The sequence below is a fragment of the Alligator mississippiensis genome, chromosome 1 (genome assembly GCF_030867095.1).
Source record: "Alligator mississippiensis isolate rAllMis1 chromosome 1, rAllMis1, whole genome shotgun sequence".
Classification (NCBI taxonomy): Eukaryota; Metazoa; Chordata; order Crocodylia; family Alligatoridae; genus Alligator; species Alligator mississippiensis.
This window is the reverse complement of record NC_081824.1, coordinates 435749396-435768515: the sequence shown is the minus strand read 5'-3', so window position 1 is coordinate 435768515 and position 19120 is coordinate 435749396. Positions and strand designations below refer to the sequence as shown.

At 44.3% G+C, this 19120-nt stretch overlaps 1 long non-coding RNA gene across 1 annotated transcript in view; it reads right to left on the bottom strand.

The window, feature by feature from the left end:
- Positions 1-18469, bottom strand: part of LOC109281842 (uncharacterized) — a 41540-nt gene extending 23071 nt beyond the window's left edge. Inside the window, exons 1-2 of the long non-coding RNA XR_002088627.2 lie at positions 15985-18469; positions 15070-15331 (exon numbers count right to left, since the gene is read on the bottom strand). This is a non-coding gene — a long non-coding RNA (uncharacterized LOC109281842). The remainder of the gene's footprint in view (positions 1-15069; positions 15332-15984) is intronic.
- Positions 18470-19120: the final 651 nt, after the last annotated feature.

The following is a 19120-nucleotide window of genomic DNA, read 5'->3' as shown; positions in this document are numbered from 1 at the left end:
CATGGTCCTTCCACAGCTCTTGCCCTAGCTAGGCTTCAGTCTTTCTGTCTTCCTCTTTAGGCTTTAGTCTTCCCCTTGGACTTAAGCATATGGCAAGCCCTGAATCAAGGCCCCTAGCTGGGCTGTAAACACTGGTGTGCCCCTTGCACCTCACTGTAGGTTAAACCACGATCTGCCCCTCAGGCACCCCACTGTGGCCTCTGTACATTCCCCTTTCAGCCACTCCCAAACCATGGGTTGACACTGGGTGCATCTAATTCTACTATGCATTAGCACAGCAGGCAAAACGGTGCTAATGTACAGTAAAGTTAATCTACTGCACATTAGTGTCACAAAAAGCGTACACCAATACTACTGTGCAGTAGCATCAATTACAGGTACTAAGCTTAATGTGCCATAATTACAGCACATAAAGATGTGCCCACTGTAGCCCAGGAGTAAGCCCTTTGGCAAACACAAACTAAACCCTCTCCAGATCCAAACCTAAAACAATGGTTACCTGTCTGCATAACAACCCCTGTGGGGCATCAGAACTCTGTTCACTTTCCTCAAGATAGCCCCTGTGCCAGCTAGGTGAGCTCCTGCATTCCTCTTGCTCTTGCCTCAACAGCCTCCAGAGCCAGACTGATCCCTCTAGCTCAAGGTCTATGTTTATATACCTCCCTGGCCCTGCCCCCTGCTGGTCATATGTCTCCCTGAGCTGCTGCAGGTGTTTCCTGATTCAGCTCACTGGCTCAGCCTCAGGGTGACTGACTGCTCCTAGTTTCTTCTCTTTTCGTATCTTATCTCCCATGTAAGGCTCTAGCTCATAGTGTGACTGCAGTGCAGCTAGTTCTGGAGTAAGCGATTGCATCAGGTACTTGTTGTGTTTGCCTCAACAAGTTCCCTGGCAACTCACGAGCAGCTTTCCCTGCCTGAGGCTCTCTCTGCTGCTTTTCCATCTTGAAGTAACAGGGGCCGTTGGCTCTCTTTTACACTGTGGTATTAAATCACTACTTAGAGTTATAAAAATGTTTCTCTTCACAGTGAGGTAACTTTTTGATGGGTCACAGGGTAGATTCGAAGCCACTTATGGATAGATTGTCTGAAGTTATGACAGCAAATCCTGTGTAGATTTGTCTCTACTTAGCTTTGTAAGATGGTGTGCCTGAATGTTCAGTCTCTGTTCACTGTTGGTGAGTTTATTCTACCAAAACTTTTTACTACCATGGGATTACTAGTAATAAAGCAGCATTCCTTGGTTAACCCATTTTTAATTTGATAGTCTTCCAGCCTAATAATAATGATACCAAGAAAATCACCAGATCCTTACCATGGCTGAAGGAGATGGTATTAGCTTCTGCTATGGCTACACTTATTGCTAATAAAATCTTGTTTCTTAGTGGAGACAAGCTGACAAAGAGGGTGAGCTGAAAAGGGGGTCTGCTCCTCTCCAGCCTTCACCAGCACCTACCTTTTCCTGCTGTGCAGAAAAGTTGATATAATTATGGTTAGGCATATCTAAAGCTTCTGTTCAGGTGTTTGACAAATGCCACCTCTCAATATCCCTTCCTCACACATTAATGAAAACAGGTTGTAATCTACAGTTGCAGACTGGTTGGTAGTTAATGATCAGAGACTTAGTTTTGTCTGATTAAAACTAGACCCATGCAGACTACTTCATACTCAACCAGATCAAATATCAGTTGCAGTGATTCATCAGACTAAGCCAGCAAGGCAATATGATGGATGTATACAAGGTCTCAAAGTAGAATGGCAGTCCAAAGAAGGATACCATCTCTTCCAGCTTTTCATTATACTTTAAGCCCCAAAAGTATCCCTCCTGATAAAGTCTCTTTCCTCCTCTTAAATATTACCTAGAATAGTTATCGAACAAGGCAATCTATGTCAGGTTTGTAGCTATTTTATTAAGCTATTTAAGGATGTTTGTTAATCCAGTTTGCTCCATAGATCATGCCTTGCTCCATAGACGATGTTATCTTTAAATGCTAGAAAAACGTTCACTGTGTCAAATCCAATTGTATACATATAATACTATAGAGATTTAATTCTGGTTTTAGTATTACTCTTAGAAGTTGGTTTAAAATCTTTGCTCATTCTCCCCCAAAATAGTCATTCCTTTTTTCTTAACATCTAAACATGAAATGAGATCCTTTCTCAATCACATTCTGTGCCTTGTTTATTAAAACTCTCATGTTATCAATTTAAGACTTGTAACTGCTTGTAGACTAGATACTAGGTGAGGTGGTTTTCAAAGATAATTATATGTATCAGTATGAGGAGCTTACTGATGATGAATTTGCCTGACTTCTTTTGTCCTTGACCAGAAGAGAAACTTAGTCCAATAAATGACTCCCTTAGCCCTGCTAATGGGAGTCATTTATTGGTAGTAGTGTATTGGCATTTAACAAATACAACAAAATTGATGTTACCTTGATACAACCGTAGAATGGAGTAGAGAAAACCTAGAAGCTATGATCGCTGTTCAACTTCCTAGCATGCTTGAGCTTCAGAGGTGGCAAATTCTTTAGGAAGAAACAACAACAACAACATCTGAGAGAAAGGTATGGGTGAATCTTTTGAATACTCAGGCTGATGGTGTTTCAAGGTGGCTTTCCAGACAGTTCCCAGCTGGGGAGAAATTTTAAAGTGGAGAGCTGCAAGTGAGATATACACAAGCTTTCTGAGACACATCAGCCTAATGGGAAGTGCTTTAGAAACTACTGTTCCTAGAGATGAGCCTGATTAGATGTGAAAAGATTGTGTGCGAATTACAGCTCTGAAGACCAGCATCTAACAACCTTGATAATGAAGATCATAGAATTTCCTGGAGTAATTCCTGCATCAAGTCCATGGTTTGTACATAAGAATGTAGTGGAATTAGGGTGAAATCTCTGTCACCAGAGTCCAATCCCCCACTTATTACCGGACAACCAGGTAATAGATATTTAGTTCACCAGAACATATACTTCATTACTTCTTGCATGTCACAGACATAAAAAGAAGAGTTTCAAAAAAAATGTTGTGCCAAAGGAACAGAGATAGAGAGACAAGGAGGCTGTCAATGCATTGGCTCCCTGCAGTGGCAGGAAACTTGTTAAATAAAACATCTCTAGCTCTTCTGTGCTACTGATGAGGGCAAGGTAAACCCAATCATCCTTATGAATCTGATTGTGGGAGAACAAGGAAAATTCCTCCCTGGCCTCAAATCTGTCAGTCAATCTGACATTGAACACCTTAGTTGGTCTTATATCACTAGCTATGGCCAATAATCAGTGCTTGACAGGAAAGTGAAAAAGCATAGAAAAAAAGCAATGCAGTCAGTGGGGAAATATTTCATCTTACAAGGGACTGGCAGAAGCATGATACTAATACAGTATTATACAGTGCCATAAATAGTGTAAGCATATGTGTTTGATTTTGGGCCCCACACTTCAGGAATGATGTGAAAAGAGTAGGAAAAATAGTTAGAGGCTTTGGAAATGTGACTTATGAGGAAAGGCTAACAGAGCTGAGGCTTTTTAGTCTGGAGAAGAGAAGATTGAGGGGGGAATCTGAATACTGTCATCAAATACCTAAAGGGTGATTATAAAGAGGATGGAGATAGCCTTTCCTTTGTAGCATTAGGGGAGAAGACTAGAACAGGGGTTTTCAACCTTTTTGAATCATTATACCCCGCCCAGCAGCTGGATGTAGAGCAACATACCCCTGGCCGCTAGTGGTGGGGAGGTGGCACACAGTGGACACTGTGGGGGAGTACAGTGGCGTGTGGCCAGATGCGGAGCAGCGGCAGCCACCACGTGGAAGCTTCCCCCGCCCCCCACGTCTGACCGGGTGGGTGGCGCCTGAGTGGCAGCGCGGGGTAGTGCATGGCAATGCTCCATCCCCGCCCACCCACACACACTCCCTAGGGCATTCTCAAGTATCCCAGGGGTACACATACCCCTGATTCACAACCCTTGGACTAGAAGCATGGCCTTAAATTTAGGTGGGAGATTAGGAAGAACTTTCTGACTGTGAGGGTGGTCAAGCATTTGAGAGGCCGCTTAGAGAAGTTGTAGAACCTCCAGCTCTGGAAGTTTTCAAGAGCAGTTTAGACAGGCACTTGACTAAGTGGTTTTAGCGAGGGATGCTCTTGCCTTAAGCAGAGGCTGTACTAAATGAACTCATGGGTTCCCTTCCAGCCCTACTTTCCTATAATCCCTCAATCAATCAATGCCAATACTAAACAAGGACTGGATGCAACTTTACTACATTCCAACAGGAAAGATACCATGTATCTACAGTGCCTGGCACCTAGTTTTCATGTGCACAGATTTTAAACAGATCTTAGCTCATTGGTTGCTGAGATCTTTTGAAAATCTAGCCACAAATCTTAGAATGGGAGTTGGTGGTACTTTTGAAAATCTAGCCTTTCTACTTAAAAAACCCAGCTCCACTTGCCTCTTTATAAGCAGCACTACATAATTATTAGACAGTTAACAGTAAACAACAGGGGCTATCATTGCCTACAGCATTTAGTAGACATGCAGGCAATTTACAGTGGGTACATCTATGCATGCAATTGATGTGAAGCAATAAATTCCAAAACTCTTGGTTCAGAGATGATACCTTTTATTAGACCACCTAAGAAATCACTAAAAAAAATATCTTTCTTTGCAAGCTTTCAGGCTAACATGCCCTTCCTCAGGCTTAGGGAAAATTAAAAATGGTACAAGCCCCCATAGGTAGAAAAATAAATGAAGTTTATTCTACTAAATCTTCTACTAAATACATCCCTGAAGCAATACATTCTGGCATGTATTGTGCCCGAGTTTATTGCTCCCAGGTGTACCATTTGAATGTGCACCTGAGACCGCAGCATGTTGAGCCAGGTCAGAGCAGCACTGGCTGGCATGGGATCCCAGGGGTGAGCCTTCCATCTTGGGTCTGCTCCTCCCTCCCCAGCTCAATGTGCTGCAGTGGGGCTCCAGTGTAGAGCTAGCCAGCAGGCTGCCCCCATACTGAAGCACCCTTATATCCCAGCCGGCCCATCAGCGTGCACTAAGGAATGCTGCCGTAAGATAGTACATGTGCTTACAAGTACTAAACTATGGCAGAGTTAATTGCTTTACTCCACCCTAATAAGGTGGCATGTGTAGACACTGAGATGTTCACTGTGGAGCTAATTAGTCAACTTCGCAGTAAAGGTCTCGTGTAAATGCACCTAATATCTCTCACAAAAGAGACTGAAATGAATTGAGCTGGTTAAACATCAGTGCTTGCAGGCAAGTATAAAAAGGGTTTACATGGTAACAACATGGGTGAGATGCAATTACTAATGATGGTAAGTAAAAAGATCTCAAGGTTATTGCATCAATCAGTATATCATGGGATGATGAGGCCTGGTGTGTAGACAAGGCCAGACTTTATTCCACCTGTTAGGCACATAAGTAGATTAAGGAACCTAAGTATGGTTTTATTTCAACCTATTTGAGTGTCTTTTAAACTGTTAATGGAAAAGATGGATGAGTTCTCCTTCCCTCACTGCTTTTTTGTGCTCATTTGAAAGGGTCAGATGATGGTGTGTGTAACAGCACAGTCTAGTCCCAGCTGTGGGCATTTAGATTATGAGGGATTGTCCCTACCACAGGCTTAAAATCATAAAGGAGAGAGTAGAGAGGCAAACTGGCTGAAGGAACAGTTAGCAGGCAGGAGGTAAACCATGACCCAAACAAGCTTGCTACCTGGAAGGGTCCATGCAAGTGCTAGAGCCCGAAGCAAAAAGACCCCTCCTGCTACCAGGAACAGGGACAGAGGGTTTTGGGGTTGTTAGTTTATTTGTTGTTTCATGTGAATAGATGGTGTTTCTTCATTTGAAAGGCTAGCTGAGAAGCTCTTTAGGGAACAGAGCCAGCTTACTGGAGCCAGTAGACTAAGCCACCTGCATATAGTGCTTACAAAGTAGCCAAAACTCCTGGCAGAGGTGATATCTTTTATTAGACCAATTAGATATTTGCAAAAAAAGAGAAGTTTCCTTTTGAATCTGTTATAACTCCAGGGGCAGATCCAGGGGGTGCTGCCACTGTTCCTCCCCTCACCCCCCTTCTCTCTGCTGCTGAATTCAGCAGTGAACAAGGAGGTGGGCAGGTGAGTGGCAGTGGAGTTCACCCCCTGAGTTCTGGAGCTATGTCAGTTTAGGCTTCAGCAGGAGCCACGCTAACGAGCTGATGAGTTAAGGATCTCACTGCACATGCACTGCAGCCAAAAGGGGTATGGCTGAACCCCCACATGCACTTCCTCTGATCTGCCTATGGGTAAGTCCAAAGTGGCATGAGTGTGGGTACTTGGGGAGGCTGGCAGAGGGACTAAGGAATAATTTGTATTCTGATTTCAACCCAAATCTGCTCCTGCACAATAACTATAAAGGAAGGAGGCAACATCATTTGACTGACAAGCTGATACTATCAACAGTTCTTTGGAAAAAAACATGTGTGTTGCTGCCAAAAAATGTGTGGAGCCTTTTGTGCAGCAAACCACAACCCTTGCATAGTGCAGAACTGGCAAGGGAAGATCTCTTAGGGGGATACGATGGATTCTGCTCCTGGGACAGTTTGTTTTTAAAATGATGACACCCAAAGGCAAAAATTTTAATCTTCAGAAGCATTTAATGAAATCCAGGGGAATGTTATCAAAGGCCAGGATGATTAAATAGCACGGAGAATGAATTCCATTAAAGGTAGGGAAATCATCCTAACCCTCCCATCAATCTAATGGTGGTATATTAAAAGAGGGTTTCTAAGATCCACATCTAGCTTATTACTGCTCTATAACCTAATGGGTAAAATGTATAGCACTAGGCAACCAGGAGCAGTCACATGAGAGAGGAGGGGACCTTGGCTAGGGACAGACATTCAAAAAGCCTGAGCCTGAATTGATTCAATCTTTGCAGGTTCATCTAGTCTGCCTAGGGTAAATCAGTTTTGTAACTGGACAGACATCCCAGAAATGCAGGCACATGCCTGCAGTGGCTCAGGCTAGAAGCCAGGGGGTGCTAGAACAGCCCTCCCTTCACTTACATAGGGCTGAGCTGAACGGTGCATGGCCAAGCCTAGCAGGATGCTCTGATTATTCCCCACTCTCCAAAGCAGCCCAGCAGGGAATGTTTATCACCCTTAACTCAGTGTTTATCAACCCATTAAGAAAACAAAGCCTCTCTCCATTAACTAATGGAGCTCTTCTTAAACAGCTCTTCCAAGGAAGGACATTAACCTACCTGTTCATTAGATCCAAAAAGCCTGTCTGCCTGTCATCTCCCACAACACTGACCGTAGACAGTATGTGGTCTGCTAGCTTATGCTGAGGTGTCTGCATAAGGCAGAGGGAAGGGCAGAATAATCCCTTCTTACTAGGGAGAATCCAGGCAGATTCTCTGTGCCTGCAAGTCTCTGCCAGAGTTCTGGCCAGGGAGCAGATGGGAGGGGCAAGCTCTGCTGTGGAGCAAAGAACCCCACCCAGCCCAGAGGGGATGCTGGGGGTATCCGGTTTATCCTAAACCAGCAAGGGGTCTGGGACAGACATTGCATAAACCAGTTTGAGCCAAATCAGTTAAGTCTGATATTACATTTAACCAGATTTATCTCAAACCAGTTTCAGCCATTTTCAAACTGGTTTATGTGCACTGAACATCTGTTCTGTTGCAGATTTAAAGCAGTTTCTGATCACTTAAACCAGTTTATGTGTAATGTCTGTCCCTCATCCATATCTTGAGCTGATGTCAATCTGATGGCGCTTACTTACACCAGATTTCAGATCCTTCCTAGTGAGCCCTCAGCCACATCCCTCTGGCTTCTTCCGTCATTGTAGGCTGCGGTCAAGGTTATTGTTTGGGAAGTCACTTAACATTTAAAAGTAAGAAACACTGATTACACTTTGAATTCCACTGATGGAAGAACTATGCCAAGGCCTAATCGCCCAAGAATAGCTGATTTGCCCTCAGAGTGACCTGCTCTATGAGGAACTATTGATTTTTACCATCAGAAAATCAAATCATAACACAGAGGCAAGGAAGAAAATACCTTAAGGTAAAGGAGAAGCACACTGCTTAAAATGAATACAGTCTGATATAAAATCTCAGAGTACAATATGGAACTAGGGAAAGGCATCTCATTTTTTTCTTTAAAATTTAGGTGGGTAATAATAACTGACACACATACTTCAGCTACAGGAAAAGGTTAAGAGATTCTTATATCTCTCAAAATAAGAAAAATTGGTGGTGAGCTACAACCACTACATCATCCAGTTTCAAGAAGAAAGGCTTTTCTAAAATGTGTGAGAGAACAGAATTATAGCTTGAACTTTGCGCACTGAAAACAGCACAAAAAGGTCGTAATTAATTATAACAGCAAGATAAGAAAAGAGTAAAACAGGGGCACTTTTTCCCAAAGTAGTCTCCTGGACTAGTCAAGCATAATTGTGTGTGTGTGCCAATAAACATAGGAAAAATCTGCTGTTACTTACGCAAAAACCTGTAAACCAGCTAGCTAAATGTTCCTAATCTGTTTATTCAACTCCCCCCATACACAAGTGCACACACAACAAGTTATTCAACCCACAAATATGGCATAGAGCTTTGAGAGTATTGTTGGTTTAAAACTGGACTTTAAGGCTGGCCTGTTCTCTTTGAACACTCCAGCTGGCTGAAATGTATTCTGATTTTCTCTGGGGTATGTGGTATTGAACACTTTGACACACAGGGTATGTCTTAATTGGAAGCATTCAGAACAGTAATTTTCCACGAGTAGAACACCAAGAGGAATGGTGGAGCATAGCCAGAATGCAAGAATTTTTTAACCATGTCAGCTAACCTTATTCTGGAAAGGACTAAGTTACCTAGCAGTTAAAATGTCCACCCCTTCTACCTCCAGTGGAGCTGCACTGATGTGCAATTGCAAATCTGCATTTTCCTTCTGCAGACAAGGCCCCTGGGATGATTTATGGACCAAATGGCTGCCTCAGCTCCAAGTTGCTTTTGGCACTTTAAATCAGACCTCTGTCATTATTTTAACAGACAGCTTTTTCGTTCGGCAGTCTGAGTGCAGTGTAAAATAGCCTGAGGTAGACACTGTAATTTGTTCAAATCACATTCCGCATAATCTCCATATGATAATTAATCAGTAAGTGCTAAAGCAAGAGATACCTATGATGCCTCTGATGTTTATTAAAGCCTTTCATGTTATTTTAATCACAATGTTGCAATTACAGGCACCTCTTTTTATGTAAAATAAATGTTGTACTTTAGATAAGTTTTTGAGAAGCCTATGAATGTGATTAGTCATTTCTAATGATATTTTATCTCTCTTAATGGCTTAGTAAAATGGTTGCAAAAGCAGCACCATAATTAAAATAGTCTCTTGAATGCAAGCATCTAATGCACATCTTTTGATGTGCTACCTCTATAGCAAATGCAACAAGGCCCAGACCCTCTTAAATAAGAGGAGATGAAAAGCAAAACTGAAAGGAGAATTGACACTTGTCCCAAATAGCAAAAATCAGTCTTATCAGCTACAAGGAGCAGTTATTAAGAGCAGTTCAAATTCCCATTGCTAAGGATAGGGATGATTCACCAACCCCTTTTGCTCAGTAGCCTAATGGTTAGAGCACTCACCCTGTGCTCTAGGCCCTCCACAGCCTGAGAGTATTTGAATTCACACCTCCTACTTCTCAGCAGAAAGTCCTAACACCCAGGCAGTAGACTAAGGGGTAAAGGTGCACCCTCCATCCCTCTTGTTGAATCTGAACAGCTAAGAATGCAAGAATCATGGAGCCGGAAGGCACACAAGCAAGAGGGTCCATACCTCTATATCCTTGTGGTTTGGGCACTCAACTCCTAGAAGGAATCCTGAATCCCAGTCTGTCTTCCTTCTGACCTTGTGAATCTTGCACCCTTGACTGCCCCATGGCCCTGTTTCTAGAGAAGAAGTGAAGGTTGCTCCAGATACCTATTCTGTGGCTTTGTGGTTCAAGTGTTCTCCTGAGAAGTGGTGAGTGTGGGTTTATATCCCCACCTGAATCCAAGTCTCCTCATTAGGCTATTGGGCAAAAACTAAAGATCATCATTATTATTTTTAGCTAAATTCAGTGTGCCAAATGTATGTTGATCCTGCTCTTAGCCAATTTGCTTTATGGAACAAACTGCCCCAAAAAACAGTTAGAATCTGGCATTAGATCTTTAAAAACACCTAACTCTCACTGAAATCAAAGTGAGCTGTTTCACAGAGAAAAAACAAAGTTTCTGGCTCCAATTAACCATTAACCAGAGGCTTCTGGGAAGAAAGAGACAGAGGCCTGGAGTCTATATTATCCAGACACAGCTCTCCTACATGGGGGAAGGAAAAGTGAGGTACTGCCCATGATGATTGGTATGTTGTTGGAGAGACAAAAGGACTGTTTCAGAGAGGGGTAGAAGAAACAAACACCTTAGAAAAAGAGATGTTGAGTTGGAGCAAGATAGGAACAGCCTTCCTAGGAGACATTTTTGGGCTTGCTGCAGTGGTAGAAGAGGAGAAATGGGCCTGAAAGATCTTGGGTAGAGATGATGCTAACTTAATGGCATGACTATCTAAAAGATTTATTTCAATCTCTCTGGTTTCTTTCTTCTCCTCTTTCTGTAATGGTAAGTCATCTAGGTTCATCATACAGTAGGTGGGTGAATTGCAGAAATACCTTGGCAGGTATTGGTTTTAGGAATATAAATCCTGTTGAGTTTCAGTGAAACTTAAGCTTCTAAGTTTATTAGATATTGCAATGCTGAATGGTACAGTGCCTGAACACCTTTATGAACCTGGGTCAAAGAGTAGTTCTGTGTATTTAGCTTCTTACTATATGAGGTACTCAAGACCCTCCAGTCATGGTAAGCCATTAAGTCCTTATTCTTAAACCTTTACTCATACAAATGATCCTTCCCTATCCAATGGAGCTGTTCAAATGGTTAAGGGCTCAAAATGTGTCCTGAATATAACCTGCCTCCTTTCCAGGCCTTTTAATTGTCATCATTAAAGAACTTATGACTGGTTGGGTTCTTGGTATTATGTAGTCCTTTAAGGCTCTCTATCCAGAAATTATGGTATTCTTATAAGGCAACCTCTGTCTTAGAGTCTTACCAAAATGATTCCCAAGGATATTGTTTTTAATAGTAATATAAAAAAGTGACAAGTTCTAATGAGATATGAAGGTGTTAGGATGTCAGCCCACCTAACCTACTTAGTTCCCAAATGTCTAATTTTTCATTCCACAACTTCAGCCCATCGCAAGTATTTGCCAACTGAATTATTTGCTACAGAAAACCTCCAAGTGTCTTGTGAGTACCCCCTCCTCGTCCAGTTTTCTTCCCAAAATATTGAATGATGCCAAGGAAGGACTGACATGGGCAAAGAAGAACGATAGGTAAATCAGCTACCATAGTCATCTATCAGCTACCATAGTCATCTAGACTAATATATTTGCCATTTTATCTGATTGTGATAGTGGCTTTTACATGATAACTTCAATATTTTTCTATACCTATAGTTTAGAATTGTGATATGATAAATCAACTTGAGAAGGCAAATGTCAACATAAAGCAACTATCATTAAAAAGTTGGCAAAACCAAGATCCTTCTCTGCATGGCTAGACAGCATAGCTCATGTTACAGAACCTGAGGGAGGGCATAGAAACTAGTTTTCTCTTCTGTTCCCAATGTCCCTTGATTTCAAGGAACTGATTTGACATAACAATGCAGACTTCTCTAATTCCATGTAGAATTTCAGACTTGGAGCACTGCAAACATTTAAGGAATTTTACATTTCCAGTGTTTTCCTGATTTTTTTTAAATCTGTAATTTAGAATGCAATATCTTACAATGTGAGATAAGCAACAGCTTCAATTAAAGCAACAGAGACAGCACTAAAAAAGTTAGGGGGCAGAAAATTTGCAGGGGGAAGAAGTGGGTGGAGCAGAGGGCAAGAAGGCCACCAGGCCACTCCTCGCAGCCACTGCTTTCCCTGCTGTAGCAGTAGGGGAGGGGAATCAAAACAACCCTGCAATACTTAAACTCTATACCTGGAAAATTATAAGAAATTTATAAATTTTCTGTATATAGAATCTAAATATTGCAGGTTGTTTTATATTTGAGTAAATATGGTAAATCAGACAAGGGATTTTGTGTACTGCAACAGGGTAAAATTAAAAGCAGAGGTAGTTAGGCATAAATTCCAGAAGACCACTGTTTCTGTTTTTTGTAATAAAATATCAAGCCTAGTTTGCTGTATTTATATAGGTCTGAGCTATTGTCCAGGCCCAAATGCTACATTAGACTGGTAACAATCTAATATCAACCATTTCAATCTTTGGATTGAAAGATCTCATTGAAAATGCCTGTTTAATTTCATAAGACATTTAAAACAAGACATCCTTTCAAACTCTCTTTCTTCCTTCCCCTTTCATCTTCCTAGCCAAGTAAAATGGGCGTGATCTAACAAAAATATTGAGTTGTTTGTTCTCCCACATTTTAATATTGGAAAACACTTATTAGTACTGTCTGTCAGTTCATCCAAAAGGAAACTGTCCTTCCAAACCTCACCCAGGCAGGCAGGCTTGATTTAGAATAGATTAAAATTTCTGCTCATCACTTTGTGAAACATTCCCAGCCAAACATAAAGACATAAAGCATATGGCAGTGCAATGACTGATTCAGCTTATTAAAGAAGGATGGTAGGGAAAGGAAGTAAATCATGTCAATGGGCTTGATTTGTGGGTAGTGAATGCAGTGTGCTGACTTGTGTACACACACAGAACATATAAGTCATAGTCTCCTCAGCACAGCTGCTGCTCAACCCATGTATTTATAATATTCCCATCACCCCTGCCAGCCAAGCATTCTGCTGATGTACTCCAAATTACTGCTACTTCTCTTGCTCTTGAACAACCTTTTGGCTGTTTGTTCGCGAGTGAAATTCCTCAAGCTTGGAGACACATCCCGACTAAACCCAGTGCAGCAAGCCAAAATCTTCTTTAAAACTGTATAGCCCAGGGAGGGCAATTATTTTGGCCAGAGGGCCACTTAATGAGTTTTGGTGAGCTGTTGAGGGCCTCAAGGGTGGCTCTGCCCCTTGACAAGCACCCCACCCCCGGTTGTCATTTTGGGACCAGAAGTCCTGCCCCTAAACTCTAACCTTTGCCACTGAAAGTCCCTCCCCTACCCCCTAGAAGAATTCCTTTTGGAAAGGGGGCTTGCCATTTTGGAACCAGAAAAAAACTTAATTATATACTAAAAATCAAACATCCGTAATAATATATTTTAATTTTTTTATATATATTTTTGTCCTGATTTGTGTGTGTTTGTACAGTATATACAGAAGTGATTGCATAATAGCTTAGAATGAAGTCTTACTCTTGTATATTGTGGCGGGTGTTGGGGTATGGGTGTTGTAGGTATGTGTGGGAGAAAGTGTGTGGGGTCTGGAGGAGGGTGTAGGGGTATGTGTGGATGTGGGGCTTGTGGGGATGTGTGGGTGAGTATGGGGTTTGTGAAGGGAAAGGGTGGCTGGGGAGTGTGTGGGTGCTTGTGTGGCATGTGCATGTAGGAGTGAGTGGGGCTCCCCCCAGAGGCACGGATGGGTGCCATGTTTGTGGGGTATGATTGTGTGTGTGGGGGGGTGTGGTTGTGGGGTTTGGGGTGGAAGGTATGTGGGGTGTGCATGGGAGCCCCTGCATGGCCTCCCAGAGCTGGTAAGCCCCTTTCCAGCAACAGCCCAGAGCCTGTGCACCCTGTGGCACCTCCCCCACCACTGCCAACAATGCGCAGCCCACGCCCATCTGCATCGCCTGGCTTGGCACATCCTGCCACCTCTGGGCATGCAGCGGGGCTGGGACAGCTCTTTCTGGCTGCTGCCACTGTTGGCCCCAGCTCTACAGTTGCATCAGGAACTAGTGAACACAGCCCCAACCTTGTGCACCCTGACCAGCTCCAGGCTCACCCATTTGGACTGAGCAGTGGCAGCAGCTGCCAGGCAGAAACTGTTGCTTGGCACAGGGAAAAGCAGCCCCTCCCCCTTGCCACTGGAAGTTTTTGGTGCAGCTGCCCAGAGCATGTGCCATGGCAGGCAGCTCCATCACCACCGCCTCTGGGTTACCTTGAGGCTTTTCCACACTGTCACCACTGCTGTGCAGGGTAGTCCAGAGGCGGCGGTGGCAGAGCCGCATGGCAGTCTGGTGCAGGCATGTTCTGGCCAGCTGCACCAAAAACAGCCTGGCGGTGAGGGACAGGGACCACTTTCTCCAAACCAAGCAACAGTTTTCTGCTGCCACCACTGCTGCTGCTCAGCCCAGAGGGGTGAGCCCTGAGCCAGTGCTGGGGCCCAGGCATGGGAGAGAAACTGCTGTTCAGTGCAGGGCAAAATCAGCCTCTCCCCCTCCCACTGCTGGCACTTCCTGGTGCAGCCACCCAGAGCCCATGTGGGGCTGTGCTGCATCTGCTCTGCATAGTCATTGCTGCCCTGCTAGTCAGCCCGGAGGTGACAGTGATGCGGCAGAAATGCAGAGCAGCCCCGCATGGGCTCCAGGCAGCTGCACCAGGAAGCATTGGCAGCGAGAGGGGGAGGGGCCGCTTTTGAGAGTTTGTGAGTGCAGTAATTTGTGAGTACAGCAATCTACCCATACCAATTTCTGCCCCTAGATACAAAGTTTAAGCATTTAAACATCTTTTGGTTTATTTTACAGATGTGACCGGTCAGTGGTGTGGATGATCCAGTCTTCTCTACCATGTAGTTTAAGGCTCCCTATTAGACCATCTAGAAAAAGCATCAACATACATGATCCTCATACGGTTAAATGCAGTGTACCACCCCCATTGCTACATTATTTAAGCAGCTTCCAGTAGCAAATTAAGGAGTGTAATAAGTATCTGACTTGTCTTCTCTCATCCTCTTCCCCAGGGGTGAGTTGTGTATGTGCATTTTAACATATGTTTTGATAAGTATTTTTGTTTATTTTAATGTTTACAAATAAACCCATCCCTGTTCTATTTGGCAGGTTGAAGAAAGCCATCTTACCTTGAAGCAGGAGGTAGTGACATTTGTTAATATTCCTGGGGAGCTCCTTCACTCTGTTCTCAGACCTGTTGCTAAGAAATCTCTGTCTCCTGTACAGATGACTTCACCGTTGTGGTAGCCTATTCCATTGTGCTCGTAGAGTGGCATTATTAACGCTGGTGCCCATCCTGGGCCTTTAGCCAATCTTTTAGCCATGCTCAGCATCAAGTGTCTTGCAAATAATGCTGGAGACCTTGAACTTCACTTCAGAGCCTATAGGAAACTGAAATAAGGAGCAGAGGGCAGGTCTGATATGCTTGAGGCATCCTGTGTTACTGTGATGTGCTGCTGTTAGTGATGGTAATGATTTGCCTAAATTGTTATTGCTTCCTGATTGGAGGTGTGCAGGAACAGGTTAATAAAAGCAATTCCAAGACAGCAATGTGAATATGTGAAGGAGCCTTCACAATACCTTCCCTTGCTCCACATTTCTATGGCAAGTAACATCTAGAGGTCTAAGCCAAGATCAAGGCCACATTGCACTATGAACCATAAAAACACATGGTAAGAGACAGCCCCTTCCAAAAAGAGTTTACAAACTAAAGATACATAGGGGACATGTAAGGAGGGCACAGCAGGGGGCACGTGCCTCCCCTGACAGGGCTGCCACCATTGCCACCTACGGGAGCTCACCAGCTCCAGCCCTACCACCAACAGCACCAGTGGTGCCAGCAGGAGCTCGCCAGCTCCAGCCCCACTGCCAACGCCGCCTGCAGGTGCACCCCCCAGATATGGGAGGCACCAGTCACCCATGTAAAGATACAAAACAAATTAGGGCTGTTAGAAAGAAAACCTCCCAATTCTGTAAAGGGGGAAGTGAGAGATGAGGAGGAAGATTTTTCAAAAGGCACAAATGAGTTCAATGCCGAATATTACCTGGAAGTCAGATGCCTAATTCTGTTCATGCCTATGACAATTATTTGCTCAAGATCATATAGTCTGTTAGCAGAGCTAAGAGTTCCTGAGTCGCAGTCCAGCTCCTTGCCACAAAGCCACCTTAATTTGTTGAATTCCTGTGAACTATCCTGCAACTGAATGTAAATGTTTCACATCAGTGTTCTCAGAAAACAGTTAATGAAAGCGGTAACAGAGCAAATGTGCAGTTTTAATTTCTGTTAACATTGAATACCTTTTAGCCGAATCAGTCAAGCTGTGCTGTTGATTATACCATACGCTATAATATTCTCTATCTAATTTTGTTCTGTTGAAGGTCAGTGGAGTGTTTAAGTGGACAGAAACTTCTCAGGGATCATGTAATTCTTTCTGATACTGCTGTAGGCTGCTGAAGCATATAAATATGCAAAGGCTGCTCCATTTCACAGTTGCATGGATACCAAGCAGATGGGTAGATGAACATGCAACTTTTTTAGAAAGAGAGAATGCCCTTGTCAATGCAAACTGCATCCATCTGGTTGGCTACAGAATTTTGCTTGACAACAATGAAGAGGAACATACAATTTGCTCTCTATTTTACTTTGTTCAACATGGTGATGATATTGACAGCTTGCTATACTATTTCTGCTTTGGTCCTTGCGTGAATTGTCTTCCGCTGGAAGTATCCTGGCCTGCTTTCAGAAAAAGCGCCATCCCCTCAACCACCTGTCTATCAGTACAGTTCTTACTAGAATTGGTAGCATTTCTAGCTTTCTTGCAGTGATGAGCCTACTCCACATGATGCTAAAATTACCCATATCTTTGTGAATCAGTCTTTATCCATCTCAATATGTTATTAAACATCTATTGCCAAAAGCCACTACATTAGACACAGACTGAGACCCCCAAAGACCATATCTGTAACCTGCTTCAAAAACTTTGGAGGTGAGGTTTGGAATTAGGTCCTTTCCTGTACTAAATAAACCCAAACAATTCATTGTCTCACTATCACTGTAGACACCTTTCCATTCTCCAGTACCACTCCTGTTCCCAGCATCCTATTAAAAACAAAACAAAAAAAGTTGAAAACAAACTGACCTCAGGATGTATCTGTCCTGAAAATGAAAGAATTCTAATGGGCCTCATCGAGTCTTGTGCTGCTGATTTAAAATTTGAGAAAGGGTGAATGTGGCAGGCCCACACCGTACCACCTAGGGAGTGGACTGGCCCTGAGCCTACTTGCACAGCACAACTTTGGGATGATATCTGTACCTGTGCAGTGTTATTTAGTGGTTCCTACTGGCTCTGGGACACCCCTTTGGTGGGGGTGGCATCTGGCCCCATTTCTGATGCCCGGAGTGTCCTGCTGCCTTCCTGGGCCCTGGGCTGCCTTTTAGCTCAGCCACTGTGCCACGCCCCAATCGGGGCCCGGCTCATCCAGCTGCAGAGCAGCAACTTTGGTGGATGCGGCCTGGCCACCTGTGCTGCAGAGATCAGGGCCTGCCACATAGCTCCTCCCTTGTGCTTGGTGGTCAGGCTGCATGTTGGCACAGACTCGGTGCTTGCTCCAGGGCTAGGCATTGGCTTGATCTCATGCCAGTGATAGAGAAAGTCTACCATCATGTTCTTCTTGCTGGTTGATGTTGGACTGTAAAACAAAACAGCTCTAGTGCTAGTGTCCACCACGTGATTCGGGCATTATCCATCTTGGCAGACTGTAGCTATCTAAGCGGGGTGTGACTGGTTATGAGGGTAAAAGGTCAATCTAGTAAATAATATTGGAATAATTCCACTGCCCACCAGATGGCTCAACATTCCCATTCAATCGTCAAGTACTGATGTTTGTGGGGGAGCAACTTGCAGTTTGCATACACCACAGGTCATTTCCCAGGTACTTCCCTTCGTGTTAGGATGGCCCCTGTGGTGATTCTGGAGGCATCGGTCTGTAAAACAAATCATTTATCAAAGTCTGGGGTATATATCATTGGGTCCTGCTATAATGGCCACTTGACTTATTCAAATGCTTCCTGGCCTACTGCCATCTATTGGACTTTGCTTGATCACTGGCCTTGCATCAAATCCATGAGGACAGCTGCCATTTCAGAAAACTATGGGATGAACTTTGGTAATAACTGGCCAGTCCAAAAAAGCTCAGACTTGTCTCTTTGTTCGTGGTCTTTTGTATCAGATCAAGGCCCTGACTTTATCCTCTAAAGGGTGTATCTGGCCTTGCCCAACCTAGAATCCCAGGTATTGGGTCTCCTGCTGGGTCAGTCTAAACTTAGCAGGGTTTGTGGTTAGCCCTGCTCTGCATAGCTTTTGGAGGACACTCCACAAGGCCTCCAAGTGTTGGCCCCAGGTCTCTGAAAAAACAATCAATCACATCATCAATGTACGCAGAGGCATATTGTCTCAGGGCACCTCGGTGCCCCTGCTCCTAGAAAGGAGAAACTGCCAGGGAGCGAGTGAGCGCACCCTGGCCTGACATAACGAGCCCAGCTGAGGGTTGCTCAGGTAATGAGCGCAGCTGCGGGTTGCCGGAGCAACCGAGGGGAACCAGCTGCCGGTAGGAGGCAGGGCCTGGCCCTTATAAAGCTCAGGGCTGAGGCCAGGCTGGCAGTCCTCTGCCAGCAGCTGGAGAGGCAGGAGCTCCCTCAGCCAAGATATGGGGAGAAGCCCAGCTTGCAAGTACAGCTCATGATAGCCCTGAAAGGATGGGGCACTATGGTTTAGCCAGGGGGCTTTATGTTTGCGTTTCAGCCAGGAGGCTTGTGTTTGTTTGGCTCTGTTATTACACCCAGAGGCTTGGGTGAGGCTGTAGGGGTTGGAGGAGGCCTCAATCACAGGGACCCCAGAGAGTGTGGGATGCCCTAGCGCCAAGAGGGCGCATTATTTTCATAGCGCCAGGGAAGGCGCAGCTCGCACGCCAGTGCGTGAGCAACTGGCGGCGAGGAGCGCGGCCAGTGGGTCGCGGGAGCAACCCGTAGGTTGCGGACGGGGACCTAGACCCCGGATTGCGTGTGGGGGAACATAGACCCCGGCCCCAGGAAAGGGGCGGTATTATTGAGTAGCCCAGCGTGGGCACGGCGAGCCCCAAAGAGGGGGAGCGCCATTGTACGTTATTGAGTAGCCCAGTGTG